Raw genomic sequence first — 18,732 nt, forward strand, 5'->3', positions numbered from 1 at the left:
CACTTTATAATATCTGTGGTGGGCATGTGGTCTAGTGGTTAAGGCAAAACTTGAGACATCCATACCCATACTGGGTGACTGGGATTGTATTTCAGATCTGCTTTCCATTTGAGTTCCCTGCTAATGCTGGAGGAGGCAATGGCAGTGGCTGCAGCAGTTGGACCCTGTCACCCATGCTGGGACAGTTAGATTGAATTACCAGCTCCTGGTGTTGGTCCTTATCTCAGAGCCTTTGTAAGCATTTGGAGAATTAATAAGAGGATGGAACCTCTCCACCTCACTCCCACTCTCCTCTTGTTATACAAATAAATACTTAAAATAAAATAAAATAAAATACTATCTTATTCAAATAGTTGACTTAAATTGTTAACGCTCCTATACAACAAACCTAACAATGTATGCATGTTTATTTTTATCTCTGCAACTTCATCCATTCCTTTCTAAACGGTGTATGTATTTTATTTTGTGGTTATAATAATGTGAAACTTCTGAACAATATCCCTTACTTTTTTTAAATAGTAAGCTTAAGGAAATACAAAAAATAGATTCAGTAGATTTACTTGACTACAAATCTGTAGTAATACAATAATGTCAGAGAGAAGGTTATAAGTGTCAGTCTTACACTACAAATCCTCTTCATGTCAAGGGACGTGCCTTGCTTTTTCGAGGATGCTTGAAACATCCTGAGCCATTGTAAAGATGAGATTTTGACAGAGGGCCATTTTGACCCAGATATATAAGGTGACTTTTCTGAAAGCTTCCTGGGGATCTTGTAAGCAACAATCAAATATCCAAGTCAAGAACTGCTCATCTGTGTGGGCAGTGTGTGGTGTTGACAGAGATGAAAATGATTGAATGTACAGTGTTGATTCTATTTCCAACTACAGAGAGAGAGCCCTAGATGGTATTTACAAACTTCACAATTCTGCCTCTAGCCCTTTTCAAAGTGATCCTCCCACTCTATTGACTTATTTCTCCATCCCTCTTCTCCAGTGTCACTCACCATGACGTATTTCTTATTTACCTTCAGGGCAGGCAGGGCATATACAAAATTATTCATGCTCTTACTCATACAAAAGGAGAAACAGGAAGCATAGTCCTCAGAATAGGATAGCATCGCTTGTTCCCATGGAAAACCAGGAAGAAGCAGGCACTGTCACTCAGTTTATGTATACTCGCTGGCTCCTATTCCTTTTGACTATAAGAATTTAAGTGTCAAAAGTGGTAGAATCCAAGCAGATATTCAGAAAGCAAATATAATGAGCACTCTGAGATATAGTTTACCATATAAGAAGGTATATTGGAAATACTAAGCACACATAAAGAGAAACTCGTTGTCAATGACATTTCATTCCCAATGAGAATTTTATTGCCCCCAAAATGTCAACAGAGGAAATAAAAACATTTTTTAATGTTCTGGTATAGGTCACATAAAGACTGGAAATCTTACTACTTGCATCCTTGACTTCTGAAATCACGTATAGCATATTTTATAAAAATGTGAGTGATGTCAGGAAATATATCCGAAAGGTGTACTTGTAGTAAAATTCAGAATGTTGATTCTTTCCCACACAACTGAAAAAGAATACCTTCCATGTATCCAAGTTATAAGATATACCTTAATGTCAGACAACTATAGATTCTTTTGACAGGTAGAGTTAGACAGTGAGAGAGAGAGTGACAGAGAGAAAGGTCTTCCTTCCATTGGTTCACCTCTCAAATGGCCACTACGGCCAAAGCTGCGCCGATCTAAAGCCAGGAGCCAAGTGCCTCCTCCTGGTTTCCCATGTGGGTGCAGGGACCCAAGCACTTGGGCCATCCTCCACTGCCCTCCCGGGCCACAGCAGAGAGATGGACTGGAAGAGGAGCAACTGGGACTAGAACCTGGTGCCCATATGGGATGTCAGCCCTAGAGGTGGAGGATTAACCAAGAGAGCCACAGAACCATCCCCCACAACTATAGATTTTAATTGATCTCAGGGCTACCTAATATATCATATTTATTTTGAAATGAATTATAATTCATACAAACTTGGCATTAACATACAAATTAGGTATTTCTAAGTGATTAATGTAGCCTTAAATGAGTTCAGTTAGTATATAATAAAGTTATTATAAATCTAAAATGACTGGTGGTTTAAAGTTCTCTAGTTCATGGATATGTATCAGATGACAAATTAGCAAACATAATAACATATATACTCTCATACAGTATTTTCTGGAGTACTACAAAAAACAGTCCCAATGTTGATGTTGTATCATAGGAGGCTAAGCCAGCACCTGAATAATCCACATCTCATATCATAATGCCTGGAATCTAGTTCCACCTTTGCTTTCAATCCAGCTTCTGCTAACATGCCTCTGGAGGCAGCTGATGATGGCACAAATACTTGGGTTCCTGCAAACATTTATTTTGGGATGTGTAAAGGGTAACTAAGATAATATCATTCATAAAGAGGAACAATAAGTACATATGAATCAAGAAGTAGTCATGGGAGGGGGAGTCAGAAAAATTGGAATAAAGAAATTCTAATACTTTTATTAAATGAGACACTGAGTTGATTCTTTATCTTAGTTATGAAAATGTGGTTACAAACAGAAGTACATTAAATTAAGAAGCTTCTGCATTGAAAAAGAAATACTCAGCAAAGTTAATAGACAACCACTAGAATGAAAGAAATTATTTGTGAACTATGCAACTGAGAAAGCACTAATATCAAGAATATATAAAGAAGTCAAGAAACTCAACAACAGCAAAACAAACAGCCCAGTTAAGAAACGGGAAAAAGGACTTAAACAGGCATTTTTCAAAAGAGGAAATCTAAATGGCCAACAGAGACATGAAAAAATGTTCAGGACCACTAGCCCTCAGGGAAATGGAAATCAAAACCACAATCAGGTTTCACCTCATCCCTGTCAGAATGGATTTTATACAGAAATCAACAAACAACAAATTCTGGTGAAAATGTGGTGAGAAAGTTAGCATAATCCACTATTGGTGAAAATGTAAACTTGTACAACCACTGTGGACGACAGTATGAAGATACCTCAGAAATCTGAATATAGACCTACCATATGACCCAGCCATACCATTCCTAGGAAATTACCCAGGGGAAATGAAATCAGCATATTAAAGTGTTATCTGTATCCCCATGTTTATTGCAACTCAATTTACAATAGCTAAACTATGGAATCAACCCAAATGACCATCAACTGAAGAATGAATAAAAATTATGGGATATGTACACCCTGGCATACTACACAATGTAATAAAAACTGAAATCCTGTCATTTGTAATAAAATGGATGCAAACACTATACTTAGTGAAGTAAGCCAGTCCCAAAAGGACAAATACCATATATTCTCCATAATCTGTGGTAACTAATAGAGCACCTAAAAGGTAATTTTATAAGTCAACTGACATTTTTAAGATGTGATGACCTAGAACAGCCCTTGTCTCGACTGTTGAGGAAACTTTTTTCCCATCTATTTGCTAAACTCTTTTGTTAGTATAGAGTTAATCTTACATGTGTAAAGTTAACTGAAAATAGAGCTTAGTAAAAAATAAGAATGGGAATAGGAGAGGGAGAAGGAGAAGGAGGAAGGGTAGGAGTGCAGGTGGGAGTATGGTTATGGTGGGAAGAATCACCACATCCCTAAAGCTGTATTTCTGAAATGCACAAGTTCATATACCTTAAATAAAAGGTTTCTGGGTAAAAAACAAATGATAAACAAAAAAGAAAAAATGTGGTGTATATACAATTTGGAATACCACTAGGCCATGAAAAGGAATGGAATCCTGCCTTTTGCAAATAAATGGATGCAACTAGAGACCACCATGCTTAGTGAAGTAAGTCAGTTCCAAAAATAAAAATATTATGTTTTCTCTGATTTCTGTTAACAATACACAGAGTACAAAATCTGCAATGTATAAGAATGAAAGTGACCTCTTGACATTTGATGATTGCTAATGTGCCTTGTCTATACTTCTGAGAGGCAGTTTTTTTTTTTTTTTACATATTACTTGGTGAATTCTTTATTAAATGGAGGATTAAGATTGTGATAATGAAGTAAACTGGAAGTATGACATCACAAAATTTAAAAGAAAAATAAGAAATGAAGAAGGAATCATGGTGGAAAGTATCACGTTCTTAAATCTGTACATATGAAAGACATGAAATATGTTCTCTTTATTTAAATATATATGAAAATTAGTAAAACAAGAAATGAGACACCGAATATACAGGTTATTTGTCTTCTTTATCTTCCCCCAAATACAGTTATCTTAAACATCACATGATGTCATTGAGAAACTTTAAAGTCAGGTGCAATCTTCAACACCATGTAATCAGAAGGGTAGAGGTAGGATTCCTAACCAGGTGTCACAGACTTCAAAAACCCTATGATTTCCTAGCTCCATTACCTTCTTTGTAGCACAAAATTAAGTTGAATGTACAGAACTAGAGTTTCATAAATGCAGCCACTATATATGTTTTTGAAAAATGCTGGTTAGCAGAATCTACAAAACAGAAAAAACAATTAAAATGTTGATCAATCCTCCTTAATATCTAATCAAAATCTCTAAGAGCAAGCAACAGGGAATGTAAGCAATGTCCTAAACACCACTCCAAACATCCACCCCAACATGTAATTATAGTTTTTCCACCATTTTTTTAAGTACACTCATGTAAGACTTTAGGACATATCCAGCTTCCTTAGCATTAAGTGTAAAGGAAAACACACAGGATAGAACATATGATTAAAATGCTTCATCAGGGTAAGTTCAGAGAACTTTTGCTATCAGCTGTAGTTTAAAAGAGACTGAAAAATAAACCACCTATTTTAAAGTCCAGGGAAGTAATGATGAAGGGACAAAGGCCACGATCGTAGGAGCAAGAATGGTTAGTTTCTTCTGAGTAAGGTCAGCATCATGAATATTTTATAAGTGGTTTCCTTCACTAATTAGAAAGAATGATATTATTAGTGTCATTATTTCAATATGGGTTCTATAAAAACTGTTAGAAGTACAGTGCAGTACTGCACAGCTGTAGGGCAATGATGTTATGGAAAGGGAATACACTAAAACTATTTGAATATGAAAATAAGAGCCATGAAAATAGTTCTTGATTTTTCAAGGGGAAACACTCTTACAAAACAATTATTAGTTTTAGAAGAGTGGTGTGATCATGTCATACACAAGAGACAATGCAATGAGAAAAAATTTCCTCACAATTATTATCTTTAGGTAGAAACTTGCAAGGATTAATTATTTTATTTTTGGAATATTTATTTATTTACTTATTGGCCATGTGACAGAGAGTGAGGGAGAGGCAGGGAGTGAGAAAGAGATCTTTCACCTGATGGTTCACGGCTAAAATGCCTTTAACAGCAAGGCTAGGCCAAGCTGAAACCAGGAGCTAGGAACTACATCTCTGTCTCTTCCATGGGTAGCAGGAACCTGAGTACTTGGGCCATCATCCATTGTCTGCTGTCTCCAAGGAGCATTAGGAGGAATTTGGACAGGAAAGTAGCGACCTGACTGGATCCCTGGCACTCATTCAAGATGAAGACATCCCAAGAGGTAGATTAATCTTCTGCAGCACCACAATGCCCACCCCAGCAAAAGTGATTTTTAAGAAAAAGGAAGTTGGTTATTAAAGAATGGTGTGAATGACTGCAATTTTAAACCATTCCCTCAGGAATCTCAGATGTCAAGAAACAAATACTATTGTGAACAGAAAATAATTTCATGGATAAATGTTTGGCGATCATCATATTATATCATCGCTACTGTCTTTGGTTCTCTCTCTTACCTCTGTTTTACTCTCTCTTCTACATACATCCCACCCCAAAAAGTCCAAACAAACATGCACACATGCAAGAAAATTCAAAACCAAAATGCGTCTTTTTCTTTTTTCCTAATAGCCTAGTGTCCCAGCTGCTCTTCTTCTGATTCTTTGCTTATGGACTGGGAAAGAGGTGGAAGATGGCCCAAATGCTTGGGCCACAGTACCACACAGGAGACCAGGAAGAAGCTCCTGCCCATGGCTCCTGGTTCCTGGCTTTGGATCAGCTCAGCTCTGAGCATGCTGTAGCCATATGGAGAGTGAACCAGCGAATGGAAGACCTTTCTCTCCATCCCTCACTTCTCTCTCTCCCTTTCTCTCTCTCTCTCTCTCTCTCTGTAGCTCCGCCTCTCAAATAAATAAATAAATAAAACAGAAAATTTAAAGCTAAGAAAGACCCACTTTCAGGAAAAAAATACGTAGAAAAGGAAAATGAGAGAGCAAGAGAAAAAAAGGTGTATGGGTATTGACAGAGAAAAATCACAGGAAATATGCATAATCTCACAGAAAAAAAAATAAAAGGATATTTCTTCCATTGATGGGAAGGTGGAATTTTATTTTTTGATTGATAGCATTCTGAATTCTACAAATATTACAATAAATATACATTAGTTTTATAATTATAAACATTGGAAAAAAGTGTTTTGAAAAAGAAAACAAAGTAAGTACTTAATTTTCTTCAATGCGTTAAGAAGTAGTGGCCAGCGCCGCAGCTCACTAGGCCAATCCTCTGCCTTGCGGCGCCGGCACACCAGGTTCTAGTCCTGGTCGGGGCGCCGGATTCTGTCCCGAAGCACCTGGCTCCTGCCTTCGGATCAGCGTGGTGCACCAGCTGCAGCGCACCAGCCGCGGTGGCCATTGGAGGGTGAACCAACGGCAAAGGAAGACCTTTCTCTCTCTCTCACTGTCCACTCTGCCTGTGTCCAAAAAAAAAAAAAAAAAAAAAAAAAAGAGGAAAGCTCTACATACAGTTAGCATTTGCTTTAATAAAATATTTTTTCAGTTTTGTTCATAAATTGATATTATTTCTCCCAGAGCAAGTGTGTATCAGAAACTTTATAATTCGCCGGTGCCGCAGCTCACTAGGCTATCCCTCCACCTGCGACACCAGCACCCCGGGTTCTAGTCCCGGTTGGGGGGCCGGATTCTGTCCCGGTTGCTCCTCTTCCAGTCCAGCTCTCTGCTGTGGCCCGGGAAGGCAGTGGAGGATGGCCCAAGTGCTTGGGCCCTGCACCCGCATTGGAGACCAGGAGGAAGCACCTGGCTATGTCAAACGTAAAAAGGGCATGAATTGAAAGACAGGAGGAAGTGGGTTTACCTTTCAAAGCAATGACAGGAAATCATTGCAAGAATGTATAAAAGGAGGTGTTTTCTTTGGTGAACATTCAGACCCATTTGCAAGGTTTTACCCTAGTTACATAATTAACTTACAGGAGGAGGCAGGGTTGAGATGAGTCTTTTCAGGTGAGCATTTTCAGCCAGAGCTAAAGATGTTATTAGGCATAAACTCATACACACAGCTTCTCATTGGGAGCATCAGTTCGAGTTAATTTGGTTTATGGCTATGCTTTAGAGAAATGACAGCCTTCAAATAGAGATTAGATGCACTGTAATAAGTTCTTTACTGTAATTTAATATTTTCTATGAGGATTTCATTCCCCATTTGTTTCATCTGTTGCTTCTAGTTATAAAAATGTATGCAGGATTTTTGTAAACAAGTTAGAACCACCTCCACTTAATGAACTTTCAAGGGGAAATTTTCAAGAGTATTTATATGTACATAAATGCTGCAAAGGACACATCGTTTTTGCTCTGAAACTTCACTTTCCAAAGCTCATAAAATGATCTCACACCTATATAAAACATTGTTATATGTATATATTAGTAGAACTACTTATAAACTTCTAAACTTCAAAAAGTATAGAAGTACAAGGTTATCATTAGACAGAATTATTTAATACTTAATTTGAATTAGGAGGCATATTGTCAACTACTATATTTCAAAACATGCAAGACATTTGGGCTCTCACAACAACACCCAGATAGGAGAGCTGTGGTGTCCAGGCACATGGCTTGTCTTTCTGTCACCTCTCTCCTTTGCTATAACTTACATTGTTTATTTAGCTTGTTCTGCACATAATTTACAGTAGTTGTGTTAATCCTAATAAGCAGATCTAGATTCCTTCCTTCATTGGGCATTAACAATTTATAAAATACCATAACAGCTTTTGAAAATAAAATGAGACACTGTCGACCTCTAAATGAGCTTTGAAGATAAAGGAAAGGAAAAAAAAGATGGAGAAATAATTGCAGTAGGGGTCTTCTGAAAAATGTCATAGTTGAAATATCCTTAGGGAAATGCAGGTGGAAATGTGGGGTAAGATTCAACTCAATTGAATTGTACTTGGATTTCATGGTTTAATCAGCATTATTTTTCTTACTGTTTTCCAATTTCTTTAGTGGCTCCAACATAAGTTAACATAACATATTGTGAGGTCATTATGAAGATGATTAAGATAATTCATACTTGGCAAGTAAAGAAACTATTAATTAAAAAGAGACTGAAAATAGGACTATCATATATTTTGAAGAGATTTCTGCTTCTTAAAATGCATGACCCAAGAGACAGAAAATGAAAGTAAAATATTGTATTCTGAACCTTGTCCAATACCTTCAAAAGTAGTACTGCATTCCATTTTGTGCAGGAGAGACCAGCACTTTTTATAATTTAACTCCTCGGATGGTGTTCAACTTTAAATCTGTTTTTTAACCAGTAGCTCTGGGCTTCAAGTTCTTTGAAATGTTGCTCTTCTTAAAATGTCTGCACTGAAAATGAATTTTCTCCTCTTTTTGATTTCAGTTCCAATTGTTACCGGGGAAAGGGAAAGAAAAAGTCGCAAGAGCATGGTGAGCAGAAGCAGCTTAATGAGGAGCCACTGCAGGTGGTGGGGGGCTGAGAAGAGGTTAAAACTAACAAAGAGACCAGGGTAATTTCTCCCATTGCACTTTGCCTGGGGAAACCCTTGCTAACTTTTCTTGTGGCAAAGTAATCAATTGACAATGCATTTGACACAGAAACCAAGTATTTCATCATGTCTATTGTTAAGAAACAAACATTGTCCACTATTAAAGGTGATAAAGAGAAATTGGAAAACTTCTCTTCATGAAGCATTTTTTGCAGATTTAGTTGAACTGGACAAACTTCAAATAAGAGCAGTGACTCTATATTGTGGAGTAAAAAGTAAGGACAAGCACAGAGCTGCTCTCACAAAGACAGCATAACACATAATGAAATACATGATAGAGAGCTGAAAGAATGTGCAACTATTCAACTCCAGTTTGTAACTCCATTTTTAAAAAGTACATAAGTACGCCTGCTCCGCGGCTCACTAGGCTAATCCTCTGCCTGTGGTGCTGGCACCCCGGGTTCTAATCCCGGTTGGGGCGCCAGATTCTGACCTGGTTGCTCCTCTTCCAGTCCAGATCTTTGCTGTGGCCTGGGAGGGCAGTGGAGGATGGCTCAGGTCCTTGGGCCCTGCACCCCATGGGAGACCAGGAGGAAGCACCTGGCTCCTGGCTTCAGATCAGAGCAGCGCGCTGGCCGTAGCGGCCATTTGGGGGGTGAACCAACGGAAAAGGAAGACCTTTCCCTCCGTCTCTCTCTCTCTCTCTCTCTCACTAACTCTGCCTGTCAAAATAAATAAATAAATAAATAAAGCACATAAGTAAAAAAGTATATTGTATACATAACTGAATAAAAGCCACACAGATGAAAGAATTGCAACCATGGTTAGTTTCTGTGTATTTGTGTGTGAGTGGCTGTGCATGGTGTCTCTTAGAACAAATGAGTTGAATGCAAATGGGTTTGCAGTGAGCCAGGCAGCACTTGACAATGCATGTTTTAGTTGATACATTTATTGAACTTAACATTCTTTGTTCATCCTAATCTTCCACGCATAAAACATAATCTCTCTAATCTCTAGGTAACTGGTATGGGAAATCCATAGGGCCCTAGATTCATAATGACACCACACACTGATTTTTCCTTTTCACCAGAACAAACAGGACTAGTAAATCACCAATATTGGCACAGATGTGTTGAACTTCTGCCCTCAGCATTCTCGTTTCTGCCTGGCATCAGTAACGTTGAAAATAATTAGAACAATTAGTTGCTAAAACAAGATTTTAACTCATAATCTTTCAAGGCTTGACTGGAGTTCATTTCTACTTCTTATTGCAAGAGGCCATCTTAGTAATTTTGGTAACTTCTCATTTGCAGACCTCCTTAACCACAGAGGCTATATTTCCAGACACGTGGTGGATGCCTGAAATTACCGCTAGTCCTGAGCTCTATATATGCAATATTATTATGGTAGAGTTTAATTTATACATTAGGCAAGTAAGATATTAATCACAGACACTAATATTAAAATATAACAATTATGATAGTATATTCATAATACAAGTTACTTAAAAATTATGAATTATTTAGTTCTGGAATTTCCCTTTAATATTTTCAAGCTTCATTCCAATACAGGTAACTGAAACTATGGGAAATGAAATAGAACTAAGGGGAAAGGAGCTACTGTTTTACAATATCTCTGTAAATGGTATGTGATGAGTGGTTGGGTTTACTGAAAGATCTTATTTGTCACATGGTGTAAAGTTTAATATATTTGAGCAATCAAATGTACAATGTACACTAAATTTAACTTGGATCATTTATGAAAAACTCATAATAGTTTTTGAAAAATGAAATGAGACAAAGTTGACCTATGAATAAGCATTAAAAGCCACTCAAAGAACTGGAAGGTGAGGTCCAGTTTATGTCATTTGAGAAATACTGCATTTGAAATTCAGAGAGCAGAAAGTTTTTGGTGACCCCATTTATAACTGTCTCAGTGAGGAGGTGGAGACAACTGTCAATCAGGTTGGAGTGATCTGAGCAATGAACAGGAGGAGAGTGCACAGCATCCTTCCAAGAAGCTTTCCATCAAAGGAGAGGAGACAGTGGGATCAGAGTGAGACCCACGAGGCAATGGGATCTGCGAGATCTTCTACTTTTGTAGTTTTGAGAAGGGAGGGAAGAGCCCAAGGATCATGGAATTTAAGGAAATGAGGGAGTCATTCACAAGGAAGTAGAGAGGATGGGAGACAGAGCAGAAGTCCTTCAGTCTAAAATCAAGATATGGGCAGCTCCACAAACACAGAGAATAGGCAAGACTAGCTGCTGACAAAAACAGCTGGGAGGGGGATTGATGAGAGGATAATTCTTTATTGGCAGAGTGGCAGTGAGAGTACACAAGGTAGAGACACGGAGTCTCCTCCAACAGAGGAGAAACTACACTGCTGGTACCTGATCCACTGGTAAAAGGATGTAAGGAATAACAGAGGATCATATAGAAGAGAAGAAAGATTCATCTGCGACCAAGTCAGAGAGGATAAAGCATCTATCACAGGTCTTATATAACACCCCCTGTAACATGTGAGTATAAACAGGAAAATGTATGTAGGCCTCCTGACAATGAGTGGAATCCCAGAACAATTAACTTCCTTCTCAATCCTTTACAGAAATGGCTCAGATTGAAGTGTGAATTTAATTTTGGTTTAGAAACTCTGTGTAGTACTAATATTTTATTGTTTAAAGAATTACATATAGAAAGGGAGGGGGAAGAATATTAGATAATAGAGGAATCTCTCTCTCTCTAGAGTGCTCTACAAAATAATCAAATATATTCAAAGAAATAAAATTGATTATTTTAAGTGTTGGCAATGTTATTTGTATATGATACACTTCAGAGATGAAAGGATTAAGAGAAGATGGTGGTGTAGATTTTTTTTTCTTTTCTAGGAAAAATAAATCAGAAACATCTTTCCGTATTCAAACAAGTTCCATTTAAGAATGGTGTATGCATTTCTAAAATTTCACTGACTACTTAAATTCCTCATGCAAAAAGCCAGTTTACTGAATTGAATAGTACCATTTAAATTGTCTACTGCTTACCACATCAGTGTACTTCCTTAATGTTTATCACGGTACCCCTGCCTCCATTTTGTTATTTTTAGCTCTAAATTCATGGATGACAGGCTAATTTTCCTTGCACAGAGTAACAAGAAGCATGTTACAAACACTGAGATGAATTCAACATTCCTGAAAATCAGCAAAATATCTAATATCAGTATGTATGTTACATTTTTCAATACAGAATGTAAACCCTAGGCTTACCAAGACTAACATACAGATATGCATTTTTTAAAGTTTTATTTTTATTTATTTGAAAAGGAGAGTTACAGAAAGGGAGAGACAGAGCGAGGAGACTCTTCATCTGCTGGTTCAGTCACCAAATGGTTACAACGGCCTAGCCCAGAAGTTCTTTTGGGTCTTCCATGTGGGAGCAGGGACCCAAGCACTTGGAGCATCTTCTATCACTTTCCCAGGCACATTAGCTGGATCAGAAATAGAACAGCCAGGTTTTAAACCAGCACTCATTCTTTCTGAAACAAGCTTCTTCCTATATGTTCTGATGCAGTCAGAGAGAGAGAGAGAACTTTTAAAAGTTTCCATTCCTTACAAAAACATTATGTAGTTTCCATTTTTGTAGTTTAACATAATGTAAGATTTACTTGGATAGATTTTTTTTTTTAAGATTTAATTATTTATTTGAAAGTCAGTTACACACAGAGAGAAGGAGAGGCAGAGAGAGAGAGAGAGATCTACCATATGCTGGCTCATTCCCCAATTGGCCACAACAGCTGGAGCTGTGCCAATCTGAAGCCAGGGGCCAGGAGCTTCCTCTGGGTCTTCCCACATGGGTGCAGGGGCCCAAAGACTTGGGCCATCTTCACCTGCTTTCCCAGGCCATAGTAGAGAGCTGGATGGGAAGTGGAGCAGCTGGGACTTGAACAGGCACCCATATGGGATGCTGGCACTGCAGGCGGTGGCTTTACCTGCTACACCACAGTGCTGGTCCCTTGGATAGACTTTTAAAAATATTTATTTTTTTTTAAAAGAGTTACAGAGAATGAGAGATGAAGAAAGAGAAATCTCCCATCCACTGGTTCATTCCCAAGATTGCTGCAATGGCCAGCAGGGCACCAGGCCGAAGCCAAGAGCCAGGAGCTTCTCCTAGGTCCCCCAGGGTGGACAGCAGCCACATAAGCACTTGGGCTGTCTTCTGGTTTTCCCAGGCTATTAGCAGGGAGATGGATGGGAAGAGGAGCAGCCAGGACACAAACCAGTGCCAAGCGATGTGCCAAGCGATGCTATCCTACACTGAGGACTATGCTTCCTGTTTCTCCTTTTGTATGAGTGAGAGCATGAGATGTCAGTGTCACAGGCAGTGACTATCCACTACACCACAACACTGGCTGCTTGTATAGACTTCAACATAAGCGGTAACAAAATATTTATTTAATACTTGTTCATTCATTAGATAGAAGTAAAAACAAATTACTTTCTCAAGTTTTAAATTTCTCAATTATAAAATGGTAAGAGCAAACTCTTAATTATTATTTATTTAATTAATTGTTAATATTAATATTATTAATGATGTTATTAATATTAATTACTAATTAATTATTAATTAGATGAGTATTTTCATAATTATTATATTAAATATAAAAAGTGTTAGGCAAAAGCTATAAAAAGTCAAATGAAATGATGACCATTTCATTCATATACAGTAAATTTTAAAATCATCACCCCTACTGCACTAGGGTATTTTTAATTGTTGAATGTTTTATTTAGTGGAGCATTAAGCATTTGACTAAAATGTAAATTAAAAATATGTTATCTCAAAAATTAAGAAAGAAAGAGACAGGAGGGATGTATGGGGAGTAGAAGTGAAGAAGGCAGGAAGAAAGGGAATATCATTCTATTCTTAGAATTGTATCTTGAACTACAATGAATGTGTTCTGTTTGTATTAATATCACATTAACATGAAAACAATAAAGTATCAGATGGTATTAAAAATGAAAAAGTGTTAAAAGCATTATTAAACATCTAACAGTATTCTACCTACTGAAGTACATGTGGAATGAACAATTCATCTGAGTCTCTAAAGTGAAGTATATGAAACCAAACAGTCAAGCAAATATGCAGCAGACAACAAATTTAAAACAAGTAATGAAACATAAAAATATGTATCAAAACAAAATGGCATATTCCAGAAGTAGTGTACAAAGAAAGACAAGGTACAAGGGTATTAGGTTGTGAGAATCAGGCACTAAAATGAGAATCTGAGTAGCAGAAAACAAAAGGTAAAAAACAGTCATCCTCTAGTAAATTTAAAATTCTCTCATTTCTCTGAAGACAAGAATGACACAGAAAGTGTGAGTTGGGCACATGTGGTCTTCAGTGGTTACAGAATAGAGATAGATAGTTGAGAAATAAATCTTTGTTCATTAAACACCTATTTGGATTTTCTGTCAGATAATGTCAGAGACCTACAACCCAAGGGATCTTTTAATAGGAGGTATTTGAACCCATTCATTTGGTCGAACACCAATAACACAGTGAGGCTATGGTTGATTTCCTGTTACTGCTAAAACTTAGATGTTGAGGACAACTGTATTCATGGATGCAGAGGCTGAATGTGCTCAAAGGGAATTTAGAGATTAAAGAGAAGATCAATGTGGTAAGCAGGCTCCAGGATGGCCACCAATAACGCTCACCAGGCTTTCTTAATTCTGATGGCTCCTCTCCTCTTGAAGGTGGGTTTCCAACCAATAGAAGACAACAGAATTGATGTCATGTCCTTCTGAGATACAATGATGCAAATTTGATTTTCATGGTGGCTGCTCTCTCCCCCTTTCTTCTGTATTGTCTTTTTCTCACAGAAACTAGCTGCGATGTTGTGGGGTAGGACAAAAGGAATGCTTGCAGCCATTAATAAAATAGCCCTGTGCCAATGCCCAGCTGATTGGAAACTGAAGCCAGTCAACAACCATGAGGTTAGAAGTAGATAATGTCTCTCCCCTCCAATTGCGTTTATAAAATTTATTTATTCAAAAGACAGAGTGACAGAAAAAGAGGAAGAAGTAGAGAGCGATATCTTCCATCTGCTGATTCACTCCCCAAATGGCCATAATAGCTGAGGCTGGGCCAGCTGAAGCCAGGAGCCAGGAACTCAGAAGCCTAAACACTTGGACAAGCATCCGGTGCTACACAAGTGCATTAGCAGGCAACTGGATCTGAAGTGAAGCAACCAGGACAGGAACCAACACTCCCACATCAAATGCTGGCATTGCAAGCCCTGGCTTAACCTTCTGTGCCACACCACCAACCCCCAACTACACTGCTGAGATATCTTAATGATATTCTTTGCTTTTAAGATTATTACACATCTCTAATGAATAACTGTGGTTGACCCTGTGCCTTGCTGGGAGACTGCCTGCTTAGCCCATGCAGGAGGTTAAGAGGGCATGGCACACCATGCCTCACAGGAAGGACCCTGTGACCAGACTGCTGGCAGGAGGCAGGAGCCCCAGGCACATTTCCCCACCCCCACTTCCTGTTGAAGGGCTTTGTAATTGTCAATCCAGTAAACAGCTCCTGGGTGTGGCCTAGACACCTGGAAGGCTACTTTGTCTTTGTGACCTTCAAGCTGATTGGAGAAGTGTAGAGGTATCAGTATCAGCTTTATCCTATAGAATTAGTGTTGCCCTGAACTAGCTCCTTCCCCTCTGCCTGCCCTTTAAAAGTTTATGCTTGATTGTTAGTAGACAGACATGTTCACTGAAACTTGTCTCCGGGGTTTCTTGTTGAAGAACGCTATCACCCCACCATCCTGACACTGCGGGCCTCGCAGATAACCTTTGTTAAATTGAGTTTATGTGACATTACATTAATCTGTATTCAGATTCTGTTCATGATGTATCTCTCAAAGATTTTGTTCACAAAAAATAGTCATTTGGATTATAGATTAAGATTCTGGATGACATATATAGCATAGGACACTTCAGACCTACTAATCGAAAAATGAGTCTCTTTCTTTAATCATTCAAGTTTACAAGCCATTAAAGTTTGAATTCGCTATCAGTCTTGTTCATTTTTCAGTTTTAATGCCCACGAACCACAGAAAGTCAAAATCAGAATACTACCCAGGACTCAACCCTGGAAGCAGCTCAGAGATTCTGTCGTAGATAATTTTGTTTTGCTCTCTTCCTTCATATGGAATCAGGACTAGAAATCAGACAGAATAAAAATAAATAACCATGACTTGGGTGCTAAGATTCTATTAAAAGAAGCAAGCCAGCTTGGAAACCAGTGGGATTACTTTATAAAGAGGGTGTAAATGAGGTTCTTTAACATAAAAAGGAAATTGAAAAAAGACTAAATAGATTTTTTCTCAATTACCTTGCCTGAGGAAAATGTCAGGGAAATTCTTACACTTGGATCATTCCTTGAAATGGGCAATTAGCAATATTATACTGACTGGTGACATGCTTTTGTCAGTGATTTATATTTTAATATGGATTAATCATTTTTGTACTTAGAATGTCCCAAATGCTCTTATTAAGCCATCAAGTCTTTTTTGGAAAATGTGCAATTCATATTATCTGGTTCTTGCTATCAGATTTTACAAGTCAAAGAGATTCATTTAGGTTGTTTTTATTCCATCTCTGAAAGGTGAATGCTACAAATGATGGAATCTTATTTCAAGGTGAAAAGGTAGTTCAAGAGGATTGGTGAATGTCATTTCATTTAGAAATTAGCAAAAATGTCATCATTTATCATGAACACTGGGATTATTCTTGCCTCTCCAGTTATTTAATTCACATAGGATATTTTCTTTCTTATTGGTAAACAGAAGGAAATGTCATTTTTTTTTTTTTTTAGTTTCCTAAACATTCTTTTTAGAAGTCCTATTAGTTTTTATGCTTTGCAGGAAAATCACAAATTAGAGTTGTGATAAAAACTGCCATTGCCACTGATGGCAAATGTGTAGCATATACTTCCATTGGGAGAATTTTCAATGGGTCTCTTGCATTTCTCTCTGTTGAAGAGTTGTTGACGGCTTTTGTTCTATTTATTTCCAGTATGCTTGTATGGAAAGCAACCTTGGAACAAGTATATAGTGTCTCCTTTCTGAAAGAGAGGTCATACACTAGTTTCCGCAACAGGAAATGATGATCCCCCCAGGCAGATGCTGGGGGGGCTTTCTCATTTACTAGATATGATTGTGATTTTCTAAACTTTGGGTCCCTCATCTGTGACCTAATCTGACTGTACCTACACACCAATTCACAGGGCTGGCACTTGTTAGCTTGCAAGTAGGATAAAATCCAAACCTTCCACATTGTTTTTATGGTTCCTTCCCTTGAAGACCTGTGCTGTATATTTCTTATATGTCTCCATCTATACATTCTGATTCACAGTTTATAATAGGCAGCATTAGGGTTCAGTTTTCTATTTTCACCATGATATCATGAGTTGAATATCCATTATCAAATGACTACAATTACTGAGAACTCAAAGTTTCTCTCTCTCTCTCTCTCCTCAAAACTTGTCATTTTGTTATACCAAAAAGTTTCATACCATTTTATGTGTGGAAAATAATTTTACATAAATTATCTAATTTAATTTTCTCAGAAACCCTAAGGAATAGTATCACACATGTTTCTGATAGGAAAACAATAAGACTCAGAAGCATAATAACAACATAGCCAGGGGCACAGAGTTAATAAACAGTATCTTCTCATACTCAGCACCTTGCATAACACCCAGCTGTTTTATTTTTGTTTCCTGTGTACAACTCCATGCTTTTGTGTAACGTATATGAGTAAAGTGTCTAACATATGCCACTGTAAAAGGATTCCTGAGACCGAGACTAGATACAGGATATTTTGGAATTATTTAGCACTATTGTAAGAAATATATGTTTCAGTGAATGGCATTTCTAAGATTTAAAGAAATTCTCCTAAATAATAATCAGATTTATGTCAGAGTTTCAAAAAATTCATGGAAAACTCAAATTATCTTTCAGCTTTATTTTTTCCATGAGCTTTTGGAAACATCCTCATACAGTAGTATAATAACATTTAATATATTTTGAAAGAAATAACCATGAAAATATACCTTACAACAAGCATGGTGCATAAAAAACAATATACAGAATAAAGAGCAGTAAATTAGCACCTAGACAAAAGAAAGAAGAAACAGAGGGTGTTTATTACATAGAAGGACTATGATAAACCCTTTCATACATTACTTTGATTCTAGTACTCCATTTGTATCTTTGAGGAAACTGAAACGTGGCCATTTTTGGCTCCAAGTGACATTGTGTGGTGATGGTACTTTCATATTGCTCTCAGTGATTCTATCATAAAATCATTCTTTCTAAAAGGCTGTATCTAAGCCAGCAGCACTGTATCAAATTTTACAGAAAAAGCCTTCCAACTTCCCATGCCACTTGCATTGGCCACCGGACACTAAAGAAACTCCATTTCAGGCAATGCACTCAATTCAGTTTTGGAAGACATCTCCTTAAAGATATATAAAGTAGACCACTCAGTCCCTAAAAAAAGGAGTGACCATGCTAGTAGTCTGGACTCCCCAAATCCTATCATAAGGAAAATATCTTACTTCCCGTCCTGTTGTCTTATTAGTATGAACACGGTGGAAATTTGGGGGACAGAACTACAGAGTCAACATTTCCTTTTGAAAAATGTACTCAAAAGTTTTTTTTCCTTAATATCCAGTATTTTTGACCCAATAATAATACGAAAGTTGACAGTGACATCCACACTTACCTCTGGTTGCCGTTGTCTATAGCAGCCCAGTTCTCCAGTGAGCATCTGTAGGAGTCTAAGGAGACTCAAAGACAACTCATCCTCCACTGGCCGCCCCCTGCCTGCTCTCCCAGGCCCCGCCCACGTTGGCCC

General features: G+C 37.7%; 1 long non-coding RNA gene across 1 annotated transcript in view; it reads right to left on the minus strand.

Moving 5' to 3' along the window:
* LOC127492841 (uncharacterized) overlaps window positions 1-18,732 on the minus strand; it is a 31,995-nt gene that overhangs the window by 12,632 nt on the left and 631 nt on the right. The window contains exon 2 of the long non-coding RNA XR_007922641.2: window positions 18,601-18,655. This is a non-coding gene — a long non-coding RNA (uncharacterized lncRNA). The remainder of the gene's footprint in view (window positions 1-18,600; window positions 18,656-18,732) is intronic.

Source organism: Oryctolagus cuniculus, chromosome 14 (assembly GCF_964237555.1).
Source record: "Oryctolagus cuniculus chromosome 14, mOryCun1.1, whole genome shotgun sequence".
In the NCBI taxonomy this organism is placed as follows: Eukaryota; Metazoa; Chordata; class Mammalia; order Lagomorpha; family Leporidae; genus Oryctolagus; species Oryctolagus cuniculus.